This window comes from Neopsephotus bourkii, unplaced genomic scaffold, assembly GCF_033783945.1.
Source record: "Neopsephotus bourkii isolate Nb327-2 ecotype Australia unplaced genomic scaffold, CSIRO-AGI_Nbou_v1 NB_246, whole genome shotgun sequence".
Classification (NCBI taxonomy): Eukaryota; Metazoa; Chordata; class Aves; order Psittaciformes; family Psittacidae; genus Neopsephotus; species Neopsephotus bourkii.
In genome coordinates, this window is record NW_026900756.1 from 382,567 (window position 1) to 408,943 (window position 26,377).

General features: G+C 37.6%; 1 protein-coding gene across 1 annotated transcript in view; it reads right to left on the bottom strand.

Moving 5' to 3' along the window:
- LOC133208240 (teneurin-2-like) overlaps window positions 1–25,643 on the bottom strand; it is a gene marked incomplete at its 3' end in the record, with an annotated part of 370,909 nt that extends 345,266 nt beyond the window's left edge. Inside the window, exon 1 of the mRNA XM_061345967.1 lies at window positions 25,557–25,643. The remainder of the gene's footprint in view (window positions 1–25,556) is intronic.
- Between the last annotated feature and the right edge of the window lie 734 nt (window positions 25,644–26,377).

A 26,377-nucleotide genomic window follows, 5' to 3' on the forward strand; every position in this document is an offset into this window, starting at 1 on the left:
GCTGGCTTTCTGGGCTGCAAGCACACTGAAGCCAGCTCATGTTCATTTTCTCATTGACCAGCACCCCCAAGTCCTTCTCCTTGGGCTGCTCTGAATCTTTTCTCTGCCCAGCCTGTAGCTGTGTCTGGGATTGCTCTGACCCAGGTGTAGGACCTTGCACTTGCCATGGTTAAACATCATGAGGTTGGCATCAGCCCACCTCACAAGCGTGTCAAGGTCCCTCTGGATGGCATCCCTTCCCTCCAGCGTATCAACCGAACCACACAGCTTGGTGTCATTGGCAAACTTGCTGAGGGCGCACTCAATCCCACTGTCCATGTCAGCGACAAAGATGTTAAACAAGACTGGTCCCAACACCGATCCCTGAGGGACACCACTCGTTACTGGTCGCCAGCCAGCCATTGAGCCATTGACCACAACTCTTTGCATGCGGCCATCCAGCCAGTTCTTTATCTACCGACTGGTCCATCCATGAAATTGATGTTTCTCCAATTTAGAGACAAGGAAAGTAATTATGTTTCCATAACTTCATAGCTTTAAAATATGTATACGCTAACAATTTCATGAGAGAAACTTCAAATTAAGCTACCAAACATGAAAGGTTACCTGTGCAAGGACAGGTGGGGACCTCAGGACCGTAACCTTTTTGTGTGTTGTTTCTTTTGTTTGGGAGCAGGTTTTTTGGTTGTTTTGTTGTTTGGTTTTTATTTTCTCTTTTAAACAGCAATTGGCTCCGGGTCTGAGTAACATGGAAGACAAACCAGCACATTCATTCTTGTCACGTTAAAGCCTTGGTATTGACTAAGCAGAGGCAAACCCTTCTCAAAGAATCCTGTGTGATACAGATGAGTCATATTTGTTCATGATACCCATAACGTACACAACTTTTGACATGTTCTGAGCTATTAGTTGGAATGTATTGCTTTTATTTCAATTCATTATTACAAATATATACAAATGTATTATTTGTAAAGAAATGCATTTCATTTGTGTCCATTGCTAGTGGAATAGGCACTGGTGTTTACAATGGCTCCACAGAAGTACCACATGAAACCAACAACCGGGCTGCAACAATGTCTTTCCCCAGGCTGCACAACAGACAAACTATTGTCTCCAGACAATAAAACTGATAGCCAGATGTTCAAAGACTCAGGAGGCTCCTCCTGCTCCTGAGCATGGGTGACGTCTGAGCACATCCCTGCCCTTTGACTAACCACCCTGCAGGGAAGCCTGATCCAAACCCCCACAGGAGAATTTCCACTGTCACCAACAGGCTGTGAATCAGCCTCCACAGGCTGTCTGTAAGAGGAGAAATTCATCCAGTCCCAGGGGCAGTCAGCCAGCATTTCTGAATGGTTTCCCAAAGATGTTCCCAACCTCAGCCCTCCCCACTGTGCCCAGTGGTCCTTGCCCACCACTTTGTCATCCCATAAGCAGAGCATCGTGTAAACATGAGAAAGAAAAAACCCACCTTGTCTTATACTCAGAAACTTTTTAAGTTATCTTCATTATCAGATGTTTCTGCTCTAAAAATATTGAGAATTTAGTCTTATTAAAACAAATTTGTGCTGGTTCCACAAACCAATTGGCAACTAATGTAACACAGAAACCTAATGTAATTACATGTAAAATTAGTACATATTGTTAATTATATATATATATGCCTTTATTACACGGGGTTAATAATAAATAGGGTAAGATGACAATTTTTGTTCATGCTCAGAGTAAATATTCTACTATGAACATCACAATTACTCATTTTCAGTACATACACACCATTGCAACAAACGACAGCAGAAGTTAGTTTTGAGATAGGCTCTTTTGGTAAGTGCTGTAAACCAGCTACTGGATTCCTTCCCTTGGTGGGTTTAGCTGAGGAAAATATATTTAGACATTGTACACATGAAACAATTCTGTGCTTTCTAACCTGCCCTTTGGTTTCTTATATGTGCTGTCAGGTCACTGGAGAATATTTTGTCATTTACTGATATGCAGAACTCTCGGAGCCAATTATTAAACTTCCCATCCAAATCAGTGCAGGTAGCATGAGCAGCTTTCTGCAGCTCTATTGCAAAATAGTGGGGATGATAGAGTTTATATATGGAATTGAGTGTCATGGTCTTGCTGAAGATGAACTGTGCTATAGATACAACTAAGCCGGAAGTAGTAGTAAAGCTATATTCACTGTATCTTGTTACATAGTGAAACCAATTAAAATAACAAAGTTAGCTAAAAACACGGATGACTGAAATTATTTCATTTTAATGATTCATTTAAAATGCTGATGTTAGTTAGCACCCAAGCAATTAGACATCAGAATTAAACTGAAGTTCTCTTATGCTTAACAATGCAGAAATATATATAAAACTATAGATCGCTGTATCTAAGAAATATATATAAAACTATAGATTGCTGTTTCTACTCTTCTGCGTATATTTATATGCAGTACATGCTTATATAAAAATAAATGGTTATAAAGCAATGTAAATAAATTAGATCAATTCTACTATTACTTGAAAAAAGTGATTCTAGAAAAATAATCTTGTCAATCCCTAATCACTACAGATTTAAACAAATAATTACTTATTTCCTACAATGTCCAGATTGATGGAATTTCAGCAAAAAAAGCGGTTAAAATTCATCTTAGCTTTTCAATGCAAAATTGGATTCCACTTTATCAGAAAACTTTCAAATGCAACATTACTTTTCATTACATATACAGCCTGCAACTTAGGTAGGGCACTATTTATCATTTAGACAACTTAAGTAAAACACAAAAAATCACCTTGAGACAAATGAGAAATTCTCTCTTGGGAAACCCAAAACTGTATTAATATGATAAGCAGTAGAGTTTCATTTTTCCTTCATTAACTGTAACAGAAATTTCTGATATAACCAAGGAAGAAGTTTTCATTTTGTTTTGTGTAAAAAAGCAGCTTAAAAAATAAAACTAAAACACCTTTCCAAGGTTCAAACATCCTTCTGGTCATATCAGTGATTTTCAGCTCAACCAACTTTAGTCATTGTCACAAAAGCATTAAAATCAAGATGGAAATCAGCTGAAAAATTCAACTCCCACAGGGAACCTAAAGCTTAGATAATCTAATCTGTTTGGGAAACAAAAAGTTCATGTCAGGTATTTAGTAACCAAAGCAATTATCAGAAGCTATTGGAACTGGGCTGAGTAATACTTCCTCAGATTTCATCAATCCTGTTGGAACAAAGAAAGTTGTGGGGAAAAAAAAAACCCCAAACATAAACCAAATCAAACACCCGCTGTTCATAATATAGTTCAGATAACTAAATTGACAAAACATACAATTATTGTTCTTATCTTTCTGTTAGTATTTCCTAAACATATTGTTCAATACATACTAAAGATAATATTTTCAAATCACTGAAATGTGCAGAGCAGAGCAGCCATTTCAATCCCTGTATCCAAAGCCTTACATGCATTGCAAATCTATGTGCGCATCTCTGGCTCCTCAGAGTCTTCTCTTAAAAACAGGAGAAAGACCTACCCCTGCGTAAGCAAGATGTTTAACATCCCAGGATAAATGATATTTAGACTCATTAGTTGAGCAGTTTGTAGGAAACCAGCCTGTTTGGGTTTCCAAAGCAGATGTGAACCGACAGCACATAGCCATGTGCTAGAAGACATGTTTAAAAATGCGCTTTCAGTGAGGATTCTGTAAGTTAGGATTTCTTTAAGTTAGGATTCTGGAAACGGTTAACATTTTACTGAAAGAGTTCTAAAAATTACATTTTTAAAAACCTTCACCAAAAAATATTTTCAAGGAAACAATTATAAAAGTTAAAGTTTTAAATAAACCTCTACCCATGAATATAAACTAGTATCTGTATAAATGTGTTTTATGCCTGCAGAATCTATCATACCAGATATTTCAGTTTAATTAAATGCTTTAGGTTCATACTTTAAGGTTGCTTTATATTTAGTTTACAGTAAAATGCCTTGTCTTCTTAAAAGGTCATCAAGTAAGCCTTGACCATATAGACATAATGCAAATGCTGGTTAACAGATTGGCCTCTATGGGTATATGGGCGTGTATGACACACATCTGCTCTGGGAATTTCCTGAGTCCTACTTAGAAAACCAGACCAATTTCAACTTAGAAGAAAAATTCTTTGGTGTACTAAGACCCCCTCAGCAAATGTGATTTTTCACAGCAAGCTGTGTGCTGAGGACCAGTGCTTACTCATTCAGCACCAGCTAAACTCACACCTCTGCCTACTTAAAGTGAACAGGAAATTCAGAGTCAGAAGTCTGCCGTTGCTTCCATGGACCACAATCTTGTATCTCAGTACAGCAAAACATCTGAGACAGCGTTATGCCTTTACCTAGCTCATACTTAAGGTAATACAGGGGATGATCAAGATGACTGCTTTGTAAACAGCAGAACCAGTTGGCTATCAAGATCCGGGAAGAAATGATAAACTAATATTTTTGGAGTGGTATTCATTTGGAGCAGTCCCTGCTAATGAAACAATTAGTGCTCAAGATGTTGGAAATATCTTAGATGAATGCTAAAGAAAAATATAATGGGAAATCACAAAAGCCTCTCATGAAAAAGAAATTCACAGCATGGCCTCTACTGTTTGGTCTGTAAGACCAGTTTGTCTATGAAAACTGTGTTAATGCATAATACGAAAACATTGTACTGGTTTTGTCCCTGAGATGCATCTTTTAAGCTATGTTCCAAATAAACCCTGTCCTTTTCCTGGAGCCACTAACGCAGACAAGAATGGCCTGTGTAATCCTCTGCCTTTGCACCTTTTCCTGGTTCTGAGGGATTCTACTTTTCAAAGACTTCCCAGTGTTATCTCTACAACAGTTCATCTTTTTAAATCGTTCAGAAATACAGAACTTACTCTAAAGCAAATTAGTTGTACTACTGGTCTTCACATGACGAACGTTTGCAAAGAGGTTTTATACAAAGCTCTCACACTTCAGCTGACTCTCTTTCCTTTCCTACTAACCTTCCATGCTAAGTATCAGAGTATTTCCAAGGAAAAAGATAATCACTTTTTACATAACTAAAATCTTCTTGTAGGCTAATGCTTAAGCCCACAATTCACTATTTCTCTGAAGAAAATACTGAAACAAACCAAATAATAAGAAAACAGTACCAGGATATTCCTGACTTGCTAACAAGCATAGCAGGACGGATGGAAGTAATTTAACTTTGCCCTGCTGAGTCACTCTGCCTGTCCATCTACAGAGTATGCACCTAATTAGCCGGTATCAAAAATGCCACAGCTTGAGCGATGAGCAAAATGTATGAGGGAAATAAAATCAATCAGCATGAGACACCTTCATTTCCATTCACTAAATATTAAGTGCAGTAGTTTGTCCCAAATTAACTAACAGCTCAAACTCAGAATGGAAAAAAGATTTCCAAGTACCCAAGCTTCTCCATCCACTTCAAATTCTTCCAGAGTACACTGTATCACAGAATATTTCAACTTGCATTTGTAACAGAACATTCAACCACAGGACACTGTATTAAAATAACATTAATAGTCTTTCGTAAACAGATAAAAGCAGGGACAAAAATTCGTGCTGACACTTTATTATGGTCTTCTACTGCCATGCAACATAAACCACCCTCCCCCAGACACAACAGCTTAGATTAAAGGAAGACTGCCTGTCTAACCTCTACCCAAAGCGTTCCTGCTGTACTGCATGAATGCAAGCACCGAGCACCTCACCATTTTCTGTAGTTGCCTGTTTGTCTTCCAGGAGCAGATCTGGATTATAAAGATGAGCTGCATAATTTTCTCTTTTTAGCTGTATAACTATCCCTTTCACCTAACAGCACAACAGCTAGTAAAAATAAAGACACATTTCAGGTCATATATATGTATTGTCTCATTGATTAACGTATTCATTCTATCAACATGAGCGTGCTACACAAAATAACAGGATCTATTCAGCACACATTTCATTTCAGTCTCTTCTTCAGCTTTTACACAAGATGTAGCTGACATTTCCACCTAGTCCACACAGCAGTATTTTGACCTTGCTTTCAGAGGCTCTTTAGCATAATATAGTCTTTGTGGTTAGAGCTTGCAACTTATGCTGAATTATGGATACTTTACAGTAAGGAAATAAAAAAGCATAGTTGAATGCTGCCAGTACTCCAGTGCTTTTCCCACAAGTCCTCTGAAGAACCAGCCAATTACCCTGCAATTGACACAAGTGACGGAAAAAAGCGTCCTCATTTCTAGCATTCGTAAATCTATTTGCAAGTAGCTCATCAAAATTAAATGTATAGTTATTACAGAAACACACAGACAAGTTTAAATCACATTAAAGAGATAATTTTATGTTACTTGCCATTATTTTCCCCAAAACTGATTTTTCTATGCTGTTTGTGGTAATCCTTTGCAAGCTTGAAACTTAAATCTGCTTCTTTACTAAACTGTTTTCTTGCAGTGTGTGTGAATGCTGGCTTGCTATAATAGGATTGCTCACGAGCATCAGGCTTCTGGCATTGATCTTTATAACAGAAAAAGCAACACTGAAACATTTGCTCCTGGGGGTGAAAACATACACAGAGAGGACTGCCTGGTGGTTTAGGGAAAATTTACAAAAAAGGAAGCAGATCAAAATTGTGACTAAATCAAAGATGGTTGCATTCCTTTTGCAGTCATCCCAAACTGCCAAACACTATTGACATTAAAGAGTTTCATCCAATAATAAATCATTAAGGTTGGTATTAGGTACCAAACATTGCTGGTAGAGAACAAAAAAAAGGAAGATAAAAGGCAATGAGAAGGGAATAATGGTAGCACTCATGACTGCTTGATTTTAAGCTTTACTTAGAAGTTTATTCACAATGCTTATCTCTAGTTTATCCGAGTCTTTAATATATATGTATTTATGGACACAAAGACACATCTTTTTCCACCTTTTCCCTGCAAATGCGAAGAGCCTTTTGTTGCTCTAAATAAAAATATGAATTGACAAATACAAAAAATTTGTGGTAGAGAACATCCTGGACAATACAATTTCCATGAGTCTTGCTCCTCTAGTCTGTACTATTACTTCAATTATGAGGGCATTACACTTCTTTTTAGGCAGAATGTATCTTAGTCTCCAACAAATGAAACTGCATTAGGGACTGAAAGTGTACTTACATACTTTTTAAAAGCATGTAATGATAAAGAAAAAAAACACATAATCAAGAGTTAGCACTTAAGTTACAATATGAAATATCCTGTTCCATCCTTCAGAAAGAAAACCATATTTAAGAGCCAGGAAACAAATAATTTAGTAAAGGACTATATTTAAATATTCTCCAACAGCCTCATAAAATGTTCCAATGTGTTTATTAAACTTGGGTTTACCTCAGTAGCAACACATAGATTATAGGTATCAGAGTTTTTAAAGCTCCTTTCTAATACAATTATAGCAAATTTCAGGGTTTAGCATTCAAGCCAAAACCCAACCCTGTGTTTGGGTTTTCTGCTTTTGTAACATTAGCAGCTCCTCAGTGCTTACCATAATCCTCAACTTCCAGTTCTCATCCTAATCATCTTCCAGAGAGTTGACATCTCCTTCTGATTAAGGCTACCTTTCATAAGGTCACGTACATCAAAACTGTCCTGAGCACCAATTTAGACTACATCAAATTCTAAACCCTAAGATTTAGATATTCTAACACCTAAGCTTTATGGTAGATTACCCAGAAAGTGTTTAATTTGCCCTGATCCATAACAGCCAGCTGCTTCAAAGCTCTTAATTCAAAAGTCGCTGTGTTTGAAAGTCTGGACACAAAGTGTTCCAAGAGCCCCTCAAAGCAGGGAACAGCAGAAAATACTGCTTTCACAGTTCCTGTGCCCAGGAATGAGCAGGTTCTAGTCCTCATGCAATAGGCTTATTTTTGAACATTTTTCTGTCCTTGTATACTTACTCATGTACTGATTTTTATGTTTCCATCATACAAGAAAAATAACGGAATGATGTTTCATGGTTAAGTACAGAATAATTGTAATCAAGCTTGCAAGCTATGACATGGCTGAAGTAACTCCTGATTGTTATGGTTTTCTATATATATAAACCATCTGAATTTAATTTGGATCTATTCTTTGTGAGTAAATGGTGTGTCTCTCACTTGCAAAGCAAGACTCAAAACCACAGAGAAGCAGCCGCAATATGAAGCGCATGTTCCGCATGAGATAATATAACCACTGGGGCTAGCGCAGAAGATTTTCTCCTGCCACAACAGATTGACAAATTATTACATTGGGGTAATGGTTTCCCACCTAGGTAACAACTAACTGTTCCTGCACTATTTGCCCCACAGACATTTGCTGCAACAGCAGTGACTTTCAACTGAGGGGAAAAAAAACTCTGAGGAGAAAGTTGTATATTCATGCAAAATAAAAGCTTTGTACAGAATGAGAACAGATGACAGAGTTCCACCCTAGAAGTGAGTGTTTGGTGACATGCACCCCAGAAAGATCTTACAGGGAAATGGAAAAGCATCATCACTAGTCTTTCTTACTGAATCACAGAGGAATTACAATGCTACTTAGCAGTCCACCTTAATCAAAGGTGAAAAGATAAATACTAACTCTACAAGTCTGGCCTAATTTCTTATCCAAAGACTGATTGCCTGAGATCTACACAGAAAAGAGTAAATTTAATCTTTCATCCAAGTTGTAGCAGCTAGATAAATTACAGAAGCCCACATAAAATTGACCTTCAGCTACCACTTTCTGATAACAGAGAGCAGTTTCTCACCTTTTCGTTTATCAGATCCATCTCAAAATTGCCTATTTCCCTATATTTAGAAACAAATCAGTGCCAGCAGCTGCAAGATTTGCCCTCCAAGCAATCAAGAAATCCAATGAGGCAGAAATTTGTGATCAGACTTTAGAGGAAACTCTTGGGAATCTACATTTATCTAGAAATTAAGAGGTAAAACCTGGACCCTTGCAAAACACAGTTTGTTCTGAGGTAGGGAATTTTCAGGCAAGATTTCAGAACAACTGTTTGGACAAGTGGCATGAACCTACCAGGACTATCAAAACCCACTAAGCAGATAAAGTACTTGATCACAGAACTGCAGAAACAATTGGTACAGCAGAACATCAAGCAATTCTGAAAGTGTCTTAAAGTACACCCATCTGGATACAAAGTGGTTGAAGTAGCAGTGAATCTACAGTGTTTTATCACAGTAACTCCAGACATTTTGTGTTTTGAAGACTCCAGAACCTTAATTTTACCATGCACATGAATCAGAAAGGGATGTTACTAAAAGAAGATCAATTAATATTTAATCCAGCACGTTTACATCAGATTTTGTTCTTCCTCAGACTGAAACATGGTACAATGGGAAACATTTCTTCACAAAACAGAAGTTATGGTACTGCCACAGGAATTTAGAATTGCCTACTTCATCTTAAGCAAAACTCCTGGATTTCAGAATTGAACTCAAGCCAGAGAAAGGGTAAGACCCAATAAGTAGGGTACATCACAGCAGTCAAGTTAAAGATTGACTACATGTTATAGACACTTTCTTATCAGTGCAAAGGGACATATTTATCTTGGTATTTTTCCAGTGACAGCACAATATAAAATAAGGGCATGCCTATCTCTTGCTCTTTTCACTGCACTAAGCACTTCAGCTTCACTAGCAGCAAGATACAATGTACAGCCTCAAACAAAGGCAATTTGTAGTCACTTGTGCGTTGCACTTGCACCAAGAAAACCCTTAAGAAGTAAAACCTTTCTCGAGATAGATGTGATGACGTTAATGTTGAAACTTGTGTCCTGATTTATTGAAATTATCATTCTCAGGGTTCTCTTGCTAAAAACAAGTAGAAATAAAAGTAAAATCCATCTTCTAATGCATTTCAGAAGAAAACTGTCTTTGAGCTAAATGAGTTAGAAAGTATGCTTCAAGAGAGAGAGGGGCTATCAGAGAAAAGAGTATGCGACTGTTTCAGAACCTCTACTTGAAATACCATCTTTACAAGACTGCTGTTGTGTTACATCAGATGTTGTCAGCATTTTGCATAGATTACATAAAGATGCAACAAATATTTAGTAACTGCAGCCTGTGACCTTATATTGACATTTTTTCAAGTTCTGAGATTTTTAATTTCCTACTTTTTACAAAATAGGGCTTTATACAACTATTTTATTTACAAATTGCCTTAAGGAAGTTTTAATCACAAAAGCCAGGTTAATTCACATGCCTTCTGAAAACTGCACACCAATATGAATCTATGCTTGCTTTTCATCCATTACCACTTAAGCTTCCAAGAACTATTTTGATATTGATAAGATGCATCCAAGATGTAATCTTGGATGTAATCCAAGAAACTCTAAGGACTAATCACAGTTCATTCTTACTTAGAGTTTGAAATTATAAAAGTTGATTTCTATTGCTTTTGTCTTACACTGAATTTAAGTTTTCCTATTGTCAGAAATGCAGAACTTTTCCGCAGTCAGAAACATAAAAAATTAACATTTTTTCAATAGAAACACCTAACAAATCTGCTCTTCACAGCTTCTCTGATGCAAATATCAGACTATGAACTAGAAAGATTAAACTTCTCTAGATACTGTAAAGAGCTATATTTCACCATGGCTTTTTTTTTTCCATACATATATATACTACTGGATGCATAAGCAAAGTTCCTCACCAACAAGCAGTAAGGGGCCAACAAAACACAGAAAGATATATATAGATATAGATAGATATAGATATCTCTCTATATATATCAATCCATATACAGTATATAGATATACATATATACTCTATATAGATCCATATATAGCATATAGATATATAGATATATATATACACTGCCGGATGCATAAGCAAAGTTCCTCCCCAAAAGCGGTAAGGGGCTAACAAAACACAGAAAGATGCCACAATTTTCTACTTAAAAAAGAATAAAATCATTTAAGCTCATAATTGTCAAGGGTCTTAAAGATTTAACCCGTAATTAAATCTTACAAGGATTTTAATATCCCTCCCAGTATCTAAGAGAAGAATGGAAATCTCCAGCTCCTTGACAAATTCACAGAAAGAGTTATTGTGGACAACTGATAAAGCTTATTTTTATTTGATTTAACTAATCTTAAATGTGTTCATCTTTTACCTCTACACAAAAAACAATTGTTTTTACAACTCTACTGCTGGAGTCATATTGCAGATCCTGTTTACCTCTATCAATAAAAGTATGTCCTATTCTTAAAATGTATGATACGTGCTAAAACAATATGGTATTCATCTGTTCCTCCAACTTCAGTAAGATACCTTTCCATAGGAAACGTAAGACTGACTACCTCTGATATTTTGGAGATAAAACCTTGAATCATGCTCAGTAACTTCAAAAACACAGCTCAGTGTGGAACTGCACTTTTACAGGAAGGAGCCAGAACATTCTGTGATTCTTCTTTTTTGACATGTTAATTGTTCTTCCATGCACAAGGAGAACAAAAGCAGCGGCATGCCATATTTATTCAATGAAAGTTGAGCCACAGGGGTTACGGTACATTCTTTCTCCAACATCAGCCAAATTATCTCAGCGCCCAACTTTCAAGGGGCTGCAATAATACTCTATCATTTGAGAATGTTGGTAGGCTTATGCATCATTTTAACAGCATGAAGGCAGATTGAGATCATCTCTCCGTTATAGGAACCTGGAGACAAGCAGCAGCCCTGGTGAATCATTTTCATACATTCTTACTCTTCACAATAACCTTAAAGAGACACCACCATACTAGTCAGTCTTCATTCAGCATATACAGAAACTTTTCATAAGATTGAAAATAAGTTTGTTGTGTCCACAATTATACCTAATATATTTATTTATTTTTTTAATATACATATTCAGGAGGCTCCAAACTAAGGTAATTCTATCTACCAGGAGAACTCAAGTTCCCTGAAATTAGTTGGGTTTTTTGGGGGGGAGGAGGAGGCGAATAGAAATTATCTTTGTAGGTATCAGAAAATGCATGATATCCAAATATTATCTTGAGCACATTTGATTGTAGCACTCCAGAAAGAGCAAAGGAAATTCCCTTGAACATTTCAATGTAAAGTTATTATTAACAAAATCAGGTGACTACACATACAATGGAACTATGCACACAAACCTTCCCATACACACAGATAATGCATTAATAAAAAGAGAGAATCTTAGACACAACAGAGTCATGACTGATGAAATAAAGGCAATAAATTTAACTTTTAATGAGAAAGCTCACGGCCCTTAGAAAGTCAGTTTATTTGAATATTAGATGTTTGCCTAGAAACCTAGTCCTTTAAAGCAGGCTTTTATTTTTTCTTTTTTAAAAATAATTTTAAAGAATGGACCAACTCTCCCTTTCAAAGAAAAAAACCCCAAACATTTAAACTCAAGGCCACTGAAACTCGGTTGAAATTTCATTTTCATATTGTAGGAAATTTGGATATTTGTGGATCTTTTTAGGAATTAAGTTTGACTTGAAGTAAAACAAATAAAATATAGCAACAGAAGGGCTGCCGATTCTTATTAGGTAAGCAATACTTACACTTCCTGCAGTGTCACAACAGCAAGTAGAACTGTATTTCTAATTATGTCAAAGAGGTTATTCCTTCACTGTTTCTTGTATTAAAAATAAAAATACAATGCATATCATTAAGGTACTTGGAGAAGGCAAGTTGGTCTATCCAAACAGGAGTTTAGGGAAGAATACTGTCCTTAGCTTTACAATCCAACATGTTTTTCCAGAGCGGAGCAATCAACACTACTTTAAGTCTTCTTTGAATTCACACAAGACAGGGTGGAAGGTTGGAAAGAGAAATTGTACCTTGAACACAACTGTTTGATTCAATGAAAAAAAGATAAGGATGCCCCTGAGCGAGTGGTGGTTTAGAGAATGGGCATCTCCTAGTTATTAGTGCTTTAGAAATAAGGTTCATTTTTCTTTGGATGAGCAACACTGTTCCCTAAGCTCTGACAAACACAGCAGCCTATGCAGTGCACGGCTGTAGACTTCAAAACACAGTTGTCTAGAGCAAGCGTTGCATGCGGGTGAAGGGAAGGGAGAGCAGGAACAGTGGGTTGAACCAAACTGTGAGCCTCATACTGTTCCACCACAGCCCACGAACCAGGTGAAGTGATCCAGCATCCACACTGCAGGGTGTCCAAGCTTGGGACACCCATGGCCCAGAATGAGAAGTGAGAATGGCAAATTGGTTTCATGTAGTGCCTGAGGCAAAAGCAAAAAGGACAGAGTCATAAAGGAAGACTGGAAATTCAGAGACTAGATTTGCAGTAACAGCCTGGGTTTTCGGTAGTCCTTTGTATTGAAAAGTACAGATTAATTCAGGCCATTCTGAAATCTACAGTCATATGTTAAAGACTTTTTCATCCAAGTGAGAGACCTGTGAGACACAAGGTATCACCTGACCTAGACTACAGGATATCACCTATATACTTTGTTGGGTAAACTTCAATGACTTTGACCCTCTTGCCATCCAGACATTCCCAGGCTGTAGCTCTGGGTCATAGTCTACTATACTATGTTTTATTATAGAAAATAACAGCAGTGGCACCTGGAGAGTGAGATTACAGCAGGTAGCTCATTACCCAACAATATTCTCTTTGCAGGCAAGCAAACCGACACCCTGACAGTCTCTAAACAGTCTTTTAAGATGGGAAGAGATGCAACAAAAGGTTCATTAACAAAGATACCCAGCAGAAGAACCTATATTCTGGGTGACTTCAAGCTAAACACCAAGCTAAGTACTTTTTGTTTTTTCTCAGGATAACAGAGATGATCTTTGGTTCTTGAGTCATGAGGTAAAAGAAGCTTCAAAAGTCACGTTCAACCAACCACAGATATTCAGAGCAACTGCCCCAGGTAAATTTTTAATGCTAGCAAGAGACACTTTTCCAGGCAGGAAGCATGTCACTATATGAGAATGACTTGCACCAGCAGAAAGGAAGTGTAGGATCATCTTCGTGGCTCACTTTAAAGAGATGTCAGTATGCTCTTCAGATTGTGACAGACAGTAGCATCAAAGGCTTGGCAGGATGTGCCTGAGGGCTTCTACTTGATCCTTCTTTTAAAGAAGTGCCAACAAGCTCAGAATCATGGAAGGAAGCAGGCATTACAAAATACATACCCTTATCAGAATTCTTCTCCAATCTAGGAATATATATAGTTGGAAGCTTCAGAAAAGGTAGGTTAATTTATGGAGTGACAAGCAGTGCAGTAATATACATACTCAAAAGAAGAACAGTCAAGTCCCCAGAGGGCCATATGGTCAATGAGGACTTTGCACTTCCCTGGCCGTGATATAGTGCTCTGTTTTTTGTGCTGTGCATATGCTTCTCCTGGAAAACAGCAGAGCAGATTATCTGTTCTGCTTTCAGAGAGCAGAGTTAGACATCTGGCATACAGGTTCCTGGGAGTCCATGACCATGCATGTCCAGCCTTGGAAACTTGGAAACTAATGTCTTCCTGTAAGGTAAAAGGATGTTTTCATCAAAAAAAGAAATATTACTCTAAATCCAGGACTTCATGTCATTTTGTTTCGTGCTTCACAAAAATAGTCATTTTGCATGTGCAAATGGTGCAAATGCCTACTGAGAAGGGTAAGGGTGAATTCTATATGCAGAATATAGTCATATGCCAGCAAAATCACAGAATTATGAAGTCACAAGAATTGTTCTGTATGCCAGCAGTATTGTATTTAAACAACAGTATTGAACAATACATTAATTCACAGCTGTTTAGGTATCCACTAATGAAGTAAAAGATTCATTATGTGGCTGCATTCAATAGCAAGTACTGACTGAATACTGCTGTTGGCCATGTCATACTTAGTAGCATCTAATTGCAAAAGGCTGAGCAGAATGAACTACATCTATGCCCAGGGCTCAGCAAGGAGCAATGTGAAGCAGGCTGGGCAAGCTTGATACAGGGGAAAATATCAAACCACAAGAACAACTAGCCATCAACATGGGTTTGGTGGACAGACGAGCACAGACATCTTCAGGCACTATTTCCCTCCTTCTTTCCTTCTATTCAATTTTGACTGAGTGATTTTGGCATTGCCTGAGACGTGGATCATATGGTTAAAATGTCAAACTCCTAACCAGAATATAAGTTATACCCCAAAATACATTATAAAAAAATGTGCCTCTACACATGTAAATCCTTTGATGCATATAGCTTCTTTTAAGTTGCTATTGGCCATTTGGCATAAAATCCTATGCCATGACCTATCAAATCCTGCTATGAATATAGAATTGATATTTACAGCCTTCATTCTCTGACTGCTTAGCCCTTGCAAGAAGGCTTAGGAAAAATAAGAAAGCATTACATGTCTTAACTCAAACAAACCTCCAAAATATTTAACTTTAAAAAAGGTATAAGTTCTTTAGGATTATTTCCTTTGTTGCAACATCCTGCTGAAAACAAAATCAGGATTATGTTTCAGGGTTTTGCAGAATACAGGCATCATCATCAAGTTTAAAGCACCTACTTCAGTACTTTGCTAAATTCCAGCTAAAGCTGTAACATAGGCCACAGTGTTTCATCCACCATTGAAATATGACAGCCAAAGATAATTACGAATGAAAGAGCTATTTATTTTATATTATTGCTCATCCCTGTGCGCTTGGCACTTGGGTTGAAAACAGGAAGCCTGGAAAAGACAACAGTCGAACTACCACAATCTGTCAAGAGCCCTGATAAAAAGCCTATAAATGTTCAAAGAAATGGCTTGTCTTTAAAAATACCAAACCACACCCAAACACAGGAATCCAACCTAGCACATACAAATACAACGTACTGTTTAAAGGACACAGAATAAAAATTGGTGCAGTCTAATTTTGTCAGGGTTTTTTAGCTGATTTTACGTAAGTGTCCCTTGACAGAGTGACTTAATGACATTTTGATTTTGATAATTTTTTCAATTCAGCTTGATTACAAGTCTGATACTTCGACATTATCTACTTAGAAGGTACTGAACTCATGTTCTGATGTGAGACATTATAGTAGCAAATCACTTCACTGACAGACCCTGGCCAAAAATATAATTAAATCATTATACAGTTAGGTATTCCTAGAAAAACAATCCTATAAGATATCATTACTGGTCAAGGGAGTGATCAGCTCGGTGAGTCTTGCCCATATTCACAGATGTGCACTAATCAATGAGATACACAAGCACCCTGTAACAGCTGCAGATTGCATTCATCTTTCACATAAAAAGAGCAACTGTAGAAGCAATGAAACTTCTACTGAATATGTAAGGAGAACTAAATAAATACAAAGTCTAAACATGTATTTCAGACACCAGAGTGAAATAAAGCATGTGAGTTAAGGAATGTATTCAAATACAGACACTGACACCGTACATGAGATCTGCAAGGAAAAAGCACAGGCACAACAGATGGAGAACATTGCTCTCTCTTACTGTACTGCAACAAGCCAAAATCACAAAAAGAATCTCAAGAACAACAGTACCTTTACCTCAGGTTTTTCTTATGTTTAATCTTGTGACGTTACATTTCAAATGGTAACATTTGCATCAAAGTGTATAGTTCTAACGAGATAGCTGTATTATAACTGAAACCTCTGCAGTGTACGAGATCTAAATAAATTACAGTGCAGCTTGATTTCTGTGTTTAAAATTTCTGCACACTCAGGGAGGCAACTTTTTTGTTCTTTTTATAATTCTTTTTGGACAGGAAATGGTTAAGAGAAGTAGACTGTTAAGCACAAATGGTACTGAACACTTCTATAATCACAGATTTTCCTGGATGATAGTCATATTAGACTTGATTCTACTCCAGTTAAGAAAATCTAGGCATTTCCTTTGAGAGGGAAACTTTACAAATGCTCCAACCACAAGGGGAAAAAGAAAAAAGGGATAAATAAATGAATAAAATAAATACCAACAAGACCTTGTAATCTAGGAAAACAGGCTTCATGCCATGGCTCCTGTGGGTAAGGGATAAGGAAGCATTTCTACTGCAGAATCACCCAAAAGAAACACACACTGCATGTATAGAGTGCAGAGTGCAGCACAGTCTCAATACTCTTTCTTTTTTAGCTGTTGGTACACTTACGTCCAACACCTTAGAGTTGGTCCTCAAGTCTCTTTGTGCAGGCACCAAATTGGCTGGGCACGCCTGCAGGCTACAGGATGCAGACCCTGGGCAACCATGACCTCAGACACAGCACTGCCACGTGCCCAAACCCTCCACAATAGAAAGAATGCCTTGAAAGATCCACCCAAACAAAATCTGTGTGGAGGAAAAAGGAGAATGTCTAGTAAAGTTCTGATAAACTTTCAATTTTCCACCAACGGGCAGAATACTGCCTCAAGCTTACAGGATCTCCTGACCTATATGGCAGAATTTATCTATGTTTAGGACATTCGCTCTTTTGTCAAATCAGGAAGAAGTCAGCCTAAGTTTAGAAGTGAGTGAGGGCAGGATGGGAGAGGCGGAAGCAGGGAAAACAGGGCTAGACTGACAGCATCATCATGTTAAGACACACGGATAAACATCCTCAATTAAACAAACATCTCTCACCCTCTGCTGTCAAAAGCTCTCCAGCTCCAAGGCCCAGCAAAAGGACTATAAGGTTTTCCTTGTGAGTAGATGGTAAATTTGTGGTCTTTTCAAGTCAGTTCTAATTCTGCCTATGTAATTAGTTATCATTACTTTCAGGAATTCTAGTTTATCAGCTCCCTTCAAAGGCAGCTAACCTGCCTATGGTGTTTTCTACCATATTCACACTATTTTGTTTGTTCTTTTTTTCATTCTACTGTTGCAGCTCTGGAAAAGCTGTCATTTTATCTATGGCCTGCATTTTCCAACCTCCAGTTGCAAAATTTCATGTTCTAACAGGAAGTTCCATTCCAAATGTAAAAAACCTAACCAAACCATCCCCCTCCCAGCTATTCTTGGCAGTCTGTTCTGTTATGCCATCACTACCATAATATTTTTTGATGCCGCTTCTGTACAATCCTCATTATTATGTGCTCTGAAAGCTCTACCTCTGAAACAAATAAAGGAGGAACATATGGGCCATCAAGGTCACTTATTTAGTGAAAAGTCCTGCTACGAGAAGGGACTGCTGCTTTGAGACTGCTGCTGTGAGGAATGACCTTAGAGATGATAAATGCTGCTGTTCTTTACTGTGCATGTCACAGATTAATTCATTTGATCAGATCTGATGGTTCCACAGAGTGCTAACAGGAGCTAAGTGCTACTGGCAATAGGAACTGATTGGTTCAAGAGATGTCATTATCTCTGAAAAAATGCACAGATAAAAGAAAATCATTTCAGACCAAGAGCTGACGTAATTAACTGATATATCACCATAATTTTTTCCTCATTCATGCAATCCCCAATGATGTGCATATTTAAGCATGTGTTTCATCACTTGATTTGCTTCAGTTTTCAAAGAACATCCTCTTTTATTCTTGCATGAGTATTTCTATTAAAATTCATACATATATATATATAGTACTCAAGTAAGCACAATGTATTTTATGGTAGTAACCTTCCCTTGCACTTCTGCACTTACATAGCTCAGTTAAAGATGCAATACCAAATCCCATGCCCCACAGTGGTCTAAACACAGGAGTTATTAAAACTGAATAACTCTTTCCTGGCATTGTGCAGCAGGAGCACTCTGACATAGTTGCCATCACAGAAACATAATGGGATGAGTCACACAACTGGAGTGCTGTGATGGATGGCTATAAACTCTTCAGGAGGGATAGGAAAGGAAGGAGAGGCGGTGGGGGAGCCCTGTGTGTTAAGGAGCGTTTGGACTGTCTAGAGATAGTGATGACAGGGTTGAGAGTTTATGGGGAAGAATCAGGGGGAAGGACAACAAGGCAGATGTCATGGTGGGAGTCTGTTATAGATTACCCAACTAGAATGAAGAGGCAGATGAAATATTCTGTAAGCAGCCAGAAGTCTCACAATTGCTAGCCCTTGTTCTCATGCGAACTTCAACTTCCCAGTTATCTGCTGGAAGTGCAATACAGCAGAGAGTAAATAGTCTGGGGGGTTCCTCGAGTGTGTGGAAGAGAACTTCCTGACACAGCTGGTGAGAGAGCCAACTATGGAAGGAATCTGCTGGACCTGTTCTTTGTGAACAGGAAAGTCACACACGTGATAACATGCTAACTATCCTGTCTTAGAAGACGTGGGTGATGTGCCCCTCAGTTTTGAGCCCCTCACTGCAAGACAGACACTGAGGTGCTGGAACAAGTCCAAGGAAGAGCAGCCTACCTCGTGAAGGCTCTAGAGCACAAGTCCTGTGAGGAGCAGCTGAGTAAACTGAGGGTGTTTGGCCTGCAGAAAAGGAGGTTGTGGGAAGACCTTATCGCTCTCTGCAGCTACCTGAAAGGAGGTTGCTGCAAGGTGGGGGTTGGTGGTGACAAAAGGAAATAGCTTCAAGTTGTGCCAGTGGAGGTCTAGATCAAATATTAAGAAAAATGTCTGATCTTTTCATATGAGAGGACACTTACAAACATTTCTGTCTGTAAGCTGGTAGAGGCATCTTCAAGCTTTTATATAAGCTTTGTTTATTCTGAAATGAGACAGGAGTTGAAGGATATTCCTCTGCCCACCAGTTCTGAAAATGGCAGCTGGCTGAAGAGGCACCAGCTGGCTTCATGCTCAGCACTGACAGGCCCTAGCGGTACTCAGCATCACTTTATCGGGATAAAAGTCCTAGTAATCTAAACTGAAGTATGACAAGCCCACTCTCTATAGTTTTCAACAGTATCTTAATGGTACTTTATCTGCCAGGTGTTTTTACTGACCTAAGAAAACACTCCGGGTTCATATCCTACAAAGAATTCTAGAGACACACTGTGATTACTCCCTATTTACTTCTCAATAATCTCAGAACATATGCAAGTCAGCACAGCAGAAAATCACTGATTTATGGATCAGAGTTAGAATTTAAATGAGTCCTCCTAAATCTATAAGTAACCTCCCATACTTCTTGTGCACAAATTTCTTTATAAAAACCCTAAAAATAGTAAGACTTTCTTAATCCAAATTATGAAGTTCTGTGACACACATATAAAACTTCAGTAACTTTGCCATCAGAGCAAATTTTCGTGATTATCAAATCATTTTTCAAAATAGTGTGTGTACATACTACCTCTATGCTATTTACTCTTTCTCCTATGAATATGAGGTTGGAGCTTAGCTGCTTTATTTTTAGCATATTCTACCTCCATAATGGCCACTATTGTAACAGACTGTTACAATAATGTAACACATATGTATCACAGTGATGTTTCTTAATTATGTCAATCCCCAGTGGAGTGCCCCTAAAAGAACCATTCAAAATCCTCATTTTTCCAAAGCAATACTTAGGAAAAAGTCAGACGGTGATAACATGCCAACTATCCTGCCATAGAAAAACACAGCCCAGCTTTGTTTCCTTATGGAAACACACAAACCTTCTATTTCAAGCAAGTAGAATTTGCACTGGGGGGCAAAAAAACCCCAACCAAACAATTCTAACCACTCAGGAGAAAGGATCCTCTTAATGAGCACTGCATCTCTTTTGCATTTTGCCAAATGTGTACCAATTCTGATGCAGCACAGATTCTTTAGTCTTAAAGTTATGCAAGAGAGTACTTCATCCTTATAGTAACTCAAATTACATTTGGGTTTAACTTGAACATTCCTTTAAATTATTCCTTTAAATTGTTTTCATTAAAAAGCCCAGAAAACAGAAACTTAGTATGATAGAGTAATTTTGTGAACATTTTTAGAATGCATCTTAAATGCATGTTAATAATTAACAAGATCAATAAACAGTTCCTTAGTTACTTGAGTACAATGATTATCACAATTATTACAAGTCATAAATTTATTTCCCTGTACTCAGGGAATCCAGATAGTTTGAGCCTTCACTGATCTTTTTTTCTTATGTTTTCCCTTAGAATTGTGGGAATAAAGTACATTTTAATTGCCCAGGAGAGCAGATTACTAAATTACAAGCATATATTAAACAACTGCAAAAAAAAAAAAAAAAGGCAAAAAAAAAAGCAGTAACTTCCATCTTTTTTCCACTTTCAATTAGGTAATTTAGAAGTACACCAACAATAATATAAATGAAAGAAAATAACCTGTGAATTTCATTTGTTGTGGTGTTTTTTTAATGATATATTCCACATGCACAGTGGGATCGATGCACGAACTTACCTAGAAGTGGAAATTAAATACTGACACTGTTAAATATGTTGTCTATTAATTATTTGCAAATCTCAAATATCTGATGTGAAAAAAAACCTAAAACCCAAAACAAACAGAAACACAGAACAAAGGCACAACAAAAAATTCACAGAATCCAGATGCTTAAACTTCTCAAGAAATTTAGGAATGACATAATGCTTTTATAGAGCTCATTTAAAATAATTAGGATGTAATAACAACCTAGGGCACATGCAAACTCACTGCAAACAAAGGATAATGCCATGTTTTCCTAGCTTCAGTAATTTCCCTCATTTTCCTCCATTGTACATGCTAGACATAATGCTTAGAGTCTGAAAAACGACTAGAAAATTGTACCTTTTATCATCTCTTATTGTTTCCCAGTCATTCCATATTGCATTTGTTTATCAAAGCAACTCTCATACCATACTCACACAACTCTGGCGTTTCTTTTGTTCCCTTTCAGCCTCATTAGAGGATATTTAACAATATCAACTATCAATTTCCTTGTCAGGTTTAAATTAGGGTAGTTACTACCTGATCAATCAATTACTCATTCACATCAATAACTATTGCACACATCTCTTGCTTTCAAGGGTTCAAGCTACCTTCTCTTCTCTAACACAGGGCAGCTGTTATTTCAGTGCTTCCTTTTACAAGATCAGTATTTCAGATATGTTATGTTCACAAATGCCTTGTTTTAGTTGATTAATTTGTCATCTGCAGCCACAAGTTTAATTATTCATATTATTTGAGCTGGCAAATTTTTTTTTTCTATTAGGGGTGGAAATGGAGATGCTTCGCCTGAACATGTTGTCCATCGGATTATGTAGGAGATACATCTGTACTCCTCCTAACATTGACAAAGTTTGTATCTTAAAAAACATGGAACAGAACTGCAAGTGTTGTTATATATTTATGTCCTTTTGTATGTTTTGATAGGCTGATTCTAATCCAACATTTGAAAAATACAAATTGTACTTACTTTATAAAAATAACAATTAATAAAAAATTGCATCTCTGTAACAACAAGAAAAAAGCCTTCTTGAATAATCACACTGTATTGCTGCATCACTCGCGAGCTTTTACCTTCCTGCTCCCATCCTTGGAAGCAGAACAATTATACAATTGTATACAATATATTATATTGTATACAATATTATACAAGCAGAAAAATTATACAAGAATTGTTAAGTCCATCATATAGATGAAGAAATCTTTTCTTGTTTGTGATCCAGAGAATAGAGATTTTGATATCATGGATAAAATCTGACCTTACTGACGTGCATGACTTTGCTCTAAATTTATCATGAATCCTAAGCATACTTTTAATAACTCTTGCACATAGAACAGAATTCTGCTGTAGACTCTGCATTGAAATATTCAGGTTAGGAAGATAAATTCAGAGTTTCATCAGCTTAAGGATAAATTGGTACCGCATGCTAACTTGTCCCTGTATTTTAAAAATCCTAGAATGGTTTGAGTTGAAGGGACCTCAAAGCTCATCCAGTTCCAACCCCTGCCATGGGCAGGGACACCTTCCACTAGAGCAGCTTGCTCCAAGCCCCTGTGTCCAACCTGGCCTTGAACACTGCCAGGGGTGGGGCAGCCACAGCTTCTCTGGGCAACCTGAGCAAAAATGAACCCCTAAAATGCCTCGTTGTGCTTAACAGCTGGTTTTCTCAAGAATTAAACTGCATGCCTGCATCAGAGTTCTTGTACATCCTTACATTTAAAGAAATGTAACAGGCAAGAAATCAGGACACAAGGTCAATGAAGCTCCTTCAGATCAGATTTCTTTAAAAAAAAGTACTAAACAGTACATAACAATCTCATATAAATATAAAACTAATAAGCAGCCTCGTGTAAGCTCAATTAATTCTTGACACTCCTATTCATTTAAGTTCTTCCCTTCTACTAATCCATTTATTGTGTGGTTGTTTATTTTTACATGTAAGCTCCCAGATTTAATTTTAAGGTTCTGTTTCAGCTTTTCTGCAATTATATTCATATTGTCAAAAACTGGATGGAGATAATTGGGTCCTTTTTACAGGTGATATATTAACTCCTAGATGAAGGCTTACATGTTACTCAATTCAAAAAAGCATTCATAATGCTCACTTCAAATAATTTGTCAAAACACATGTTTGCATAAAGCTATTTTACTCAGATAAATTGTACACATTGCTTTTTGAATCCTCTTTAAACAGTTGTTTTTGTTCAATTTATCAATACTGCAATTCTCATTTAGAGCTTAATTTAAAAAATCATACTTTTAATGTCAATTATTTTTCCCTATAGTTTATTCCTCTTCAAAATTAATTAAATGAGCATTTATCATGACTTTCTGTTGCAAGTTATTCTTTTTATGTTACGGATTAAGACTACAGGTGCCCTTCCCAAGAACTGAACCCTCCCAAATCCAGCAAGGATCATTTGATTTCCACAAATATTTTCTCATCTTTTAACCAACCATTTCACATTAAGGGCATTTATATTAAAAAAACCCAAAACCCATTTGCCTCAGAATGTCAGCACTCACATACTGGCTACCAAGACACATTCTAGGGTTTGTATTAAGAATGCTATCACATAATTTGACTCCGCTGTAGTCAGAGCCCCGTGACTGACAGAAAAAAAGTTTTATTTTCAATTTATCTCCATTGTGCTGTCTCTAATTGCAAATAAACCCTAACAATTAATGTTGAGGAATAAGAGAAGTCAGGGGCATTCACATATGTGATGTTACAAAGCACAGTTCTCCCTTCCTTTCCCTAGACATACACACAGTCACACAGAACAGAAAAAGATGAGAGGGCTGTTTGAAAAAGGCAGCCATGGCAGTACAGCATAGCACAGGGCTTTAACTGAAGCATGACATGTACAATACAGAAAGAGAGAATTTTGAAAGGCATTCATTATCACCATGCCAGTTTGATGGCGTACAATTCCTGTACCCACAACAGATACTGGAAGCCCATTCAGACAGAGCAGCAAACCAAAGCACTAAGCTTCATCACTTCGAGGACCACTGGTCCCTGACAATTTCTGTGAGCAAAAATGTCACAGTCACAGGGAAGAATAAATTTTAAGTTCACACAAAAAAGTTATAGTACGAGGAGTTTTCCATATTATGCAATTATTTGCTCACTGTGTAGAGCAAATATGGGCTTGTACCACAAAAGCAGATTGTCCATGGCAGCACAGTTTACGTCTGAAGAAGCTGCAAAACCATCACAGTGAAAAGCTCAGATTAACGGAGCTGACTAGCGGCTTTAGGAGGAAGCAGTATAATAAAGCACAGAGAAACAATACTCCAACCCAAACCTGACAATTGTCTGACTGACAGAAGTGACTGTGGTACTTCAGATAATGAAATATGCACTAAAAACATGATAGAAATATACACACAGTATATTTCACTGATAAAATCCTCCCAGGATCCAATCATAGAATCATAAATGGTTAGGGTTGGAAAGCACCTTAAATTATCAGTTCCAATCCAAGTCTTTGAGGACAGGCTTTCTTTAAATGCAAAATTTGATACAAGGTCATGTAGAAATATTATTATTAATATAAACAAATTCAGTGACTAATTTCTAATTGAAAATAAGAAATTTCTGCTAATCTGTGAGAAACAGCTCCAAGGAACACCTCCATTTGCTCTACAACCCTGGCTTTCCTATAAAATACCAGAAAAATCCACATTTTATCCACAAACCACTGTTACATGTTTTGCTAGTAACTGGGGAAGTTCATATCTCATTCTTTTCCCATCAGTTAATCTCTGTAAGTGCAATAAATGGCAAGAGACAGATATAAGCAAACACAAATCTATGAACATGAATAATAACGCAATTCCAACAATTCCCATAGATCAAGGTGGGGTAAAGAAATGGAGGGAATATTTTTACCCTTTAAATTGACTTGTGTAAAGTTAATCCAGTGCTTGTGCACAAGAGAAATGCAAGCCAATCATGGGTGTCTAATTCCATCCCTTTAGTGTTCCTCTGAATGCGCTCATCTGAATCTCAGCTGCATTACTCGCTTACCACATCCTGGAGCCTTTTAAGATGACAGGCCAAAAACTAATGCAAAAGGGCATGCAAAACCTGAACTCCATCAGTGTCATGGTTTAACACCAGCCAGCAACCAAGCCTCACCCAGCCGATTGCTCACTTCCCCCAAGTGGGATGAGAAGAAAATTGGAGGAGTAAAGGTGAGAAAACTCGTGGGTTGAGATAAAAATAGCTCAATAGGGAAAGCAAAACCCACACACACAAGCAAAGCAAAACAAGGAATTCACTCACCACTTCCCATAGTCAGGCAGGTGCTCAGCCATCCCCAGGACAGCAGGGCTCCAGCATGTGGAACAGTGACTAAGGAAGAAAAACGGCATCACTCCCAATGCTCCCCTTCCTCCTTCCCTCACCTTTATATACTGAGCATGATGTCCTATGGCATGGGATATCCCTTGGGTCAGTTGGGATCAGCTGTCTTGGCTGGGTCCCCTCCCAACCCTTTGTGCCTCCCCCAGCCTCCTCACTGGTGGAGTGAGAAGCAGAACAGGCCTTAGCTCTATGTAAGTACTGCTCAGCAATACCTAAAACATCCCTGTGTGACCAACACTGTTTCCAGCACAAATCCAAACCAGCCTCATAGTAGCAACTGTGAAGAAAATGAACTCTATGCTAGCCAAAACCAGAACAAAAGAGAACGGCAACAGTGAAACTGAACTGAAACTAAACAACAAAAGGGGTTTTGATCCCTAATAAACAAATGCATGATCCCAGTTCAGCTGGCAACCAGAATTTATGCCAATTTATCCTCTCTTTGCTAGAGATGGCACAAAAAGGTTTTGGACAGGCTGACAATGGACTAGTAAAGCACATGACATGATGCAGGAGGCCAAGACTAAACAACACCAACTGGTCGTCACTTTTTGCTTGCCCTCAGCAATGATGCTCAGGAGCAGCAGCTCTTAATACTACAATTCCTGTAGTTGATATTAGTGATCAACAGAAGAAAAGCTAATTATCAGCAAGAAATATGCTGGCTCCATTTTCCTTCAAAAAAAATACCTTAAATGTAAGAAACAGGGAATCAGCACACTACCACAGAATGACATCGG